Here is a 2,729-nt window from a genome sequence, read left to right on the forward strand (position 1 = left end):
TGTTATGACCAGACATCTGGAGACCAGATGTCCAGGCAGTAGCTATGATGCACACTGACAACCAGGGGGCAGACACTCAATGCAGGAGCTTCCCCCTTGTGGTCAGTGCACTCCCACAGCCAATCTTCCTCGGCTGGCCAACCTCACACGGTCCATACTCCTAGTCGGCCACCTTGATCTGCCCCAATTGCTGGCCGGGCGGAAGGACGCCACCTGTGCATGAATTTGTGCACTGGGCCTCTAGTGTAAGAATAAACTGTTTCACATATACACAACTTTAAACCTACTTTTGCCTACCCCTGCATACATTAATGTGGTGCTTTGAAGAAGTAGTAAGTACAGAAAGAAACAGAAATCTATATATTAATTCCACATGGAGGCTGAACACTTTATAATTATGGGCACATTATATGCTCTGCACACATTTCTACTCAAATGGGTATTAACTATGGATGCAACAAAGCGAACTGGACACTACAGCAGAAAGAGAATATACTAGAAGAATACCTATCCTCAAATAGAGTAGAGGACAAGAAGTGTTTGTAGAAAGAAAGAAAATGGATCTAGGAAAAAAGTTAGAAAGAAAAATATCTAGTGAACATAGAGAGTTATGAAGGCCAATGTCATGTGATTTGTGATCCTATGGATGAAAGTCATAAAGAAAAAAAGAAGAGAAAATTATGCACCAAAAGAAATATAAGACAGGTATGAAGTTCTGCTTTTAGAGATGAGTCTAGATTCTGGAGTAGTGGTAGCATAACTCATATAAAATATCAAAAATGAAAAAGAAACCCTTAATGTGTGTAGTGTCACATTACTATTCCCAGGAGGAAGAAAACTACGTGGTTTTTGCAAAAGTGTCTATCTAGATGGAGAATATCCTATATAATAAAAGCCCAGCAACCGAAACAGTGGAATGACCAGAGACCAGAACCACCATGGCCCCTCCCCCGGTCTGGCCCTGCTGCCCAAGCAAGCAGTTAGGGGTGATCAGGCAAGGCAGGTGAGAAGTTAGGGGTGATCAGGTAGGCAGGCAAGAGGTTAGGGATGATCAGGCAGGCAGGTAGAGCCCCACTATCTATCGCCTCAAAGAGGGAGACCCAGGCTGCCCACCACAGCCTGCAGAAGGGATGCTTGGTGGCTGCGAAAGGAGACACTGGCGGTGGTGGACACTGCGGGGTGGGGCTGGCTCCATGGTGTCGCCTGCAGCCTGGCCCAGGCCACGGGGTCGCCATCTCCACCCATGGCTTCTGCAGGGCTGGACTGCCACTCCTCCTGCTATGCTGCCTGGGCAGATCCCGGACCCTTCCATGACTGTGGGCTCTCTGCCAGGGCTCGGCCCCTCACCGGACTCCCCAGCTCAGCCCTGACTGCAGAGGAGCTGAAATACACTGACATCCACAACACTGGGGCCATGATCACCCCTTTGCACTTCCTGGAGGTGAAACTGGGCAAGAGGCCTCAACCTGTGAAAAGTGAGCTAGACGAGGAAGAGGAGCAGAGGAAAAGGCACCGGGAAAAGAACAAAGTGGCGGCAGCCCCATGCTGGAACAAGAAGAAGAAACGGATGGAGTTTCTGCCGGGGGAATCTGAGTGGCTGGAGCTCATGAATGGAGAGCTGACAACCCAGATGGAGGAGCTAAAGCAGGAGCAGAAGCAGTTCATCCTGATGTTCAACTGTCATCGCCCCACCTGCATCGTCAGGACCGACAGCATTAAGACCCCCGACTCAGAAGGCAACCCACTGCTGGAGCAGCTGGAGAAGAAGTCACCATAGGTTGGGAGGAGGAAGAGGAGGAGGAGGAGATGAGGAGAGGGAGGAGGAGGAGGGTCCCAGAGGGCTCTTCCTTGCTTCATGAAAAACTCTTCAATGAGGCTCAGCACAGCCAGCATCCACCCGGCTTTTTTGTGAAACTCCGATCAGCCACACCAGGGGAAGAAACCCAGGCTGATGAGACCCAGGACCAAGTGCTGAGACCAAAATAGTCCTGAGGGGGGGCCTGTTCTGCCTGGGGCCAGGCTTCCAGGAGGCAGGACAGAGGCTCTGGGCCAGAGAGATGCCCAACCAGGCAGCTGTGGGCACTTCTCCAGTTTCTCCGTCAGGGCACCCACCCAAAGGACCTCCGAGCAGCCAGGAAAAGCCATGAGTTACAACCAAAATTAGGCTGAAGGTGGAACTCAGAGTGAAACTGCAATCTGCCTGCCCCCAGCCCTGACCCTGACCCTGATGCAAGGCCGGAGAAGGGCACAGTCCCAGGCCCTGCTGTGCCCACCCACCATGGTCCAGCTCAGTCCTGCCCAGAGTGGCAGCCAAGGCGGACCCTCGCCGGCCCTGCTGGAGTTGCTGTGGGCACGAGGCGCCCTTCCAAAGCACATACTCACTGAATGTGTACAGACTGGCTGTCCTGGCAGGGCTTTCAACTGCACATGTTTTCTATACTTTCTTTTTTTTAAAATATTTTTTACAAAAAAAAAGATTTTATACAAGCAATATATAAATGGATTTCTATAATTAGACTCACCTCCTCACATCGTAGTGGTACCTGAGCTCTCTGGCTCAGCAGCTTCTCCTGTTTCTCCTGCCCAGCTTCTCTCCCTAGAAGATTTCTTCACACACTCCTTCCTAGCTGCTCACCATACTCCAGCAGACTTCTCACTCCTGCCTCAGCCTACTCCAGCTAACTAGCTGGTCAGTAACCTATTTTTACATTATTTAGACAAAGAAGGCT

At 50.7% G+C, this 2,729-nt stretch overlaps 1 pseudogene; it reads left to right on the plus strand.

Annotated features, from left to right (window-relative positions):
- Positions 1-1,207: 1,207 nt before the first annotated feature.
- On the plus strand, positions 1,208-1,777 carry LOC102253814 (annotated as a pseudogene).
- The last annotated feature ends 952 nt before the right edge of the window (positions 1,778-2,729 follow it).

The sequence above is a fragment of the Myotis brandtii genome, unplaced genomic scaffold (assembly GCF_000412655.1).
Source record: "Myotis brandtii unplaced genomic scaffold, ASM41265v1 scaffold345, whole genome shotgun sequence".
NCBI lineage: Eukaryota > Metazoa > Chordata > Mammalia > Chiroptera > Vespertilionidae > Myotis > Myotis brandtii.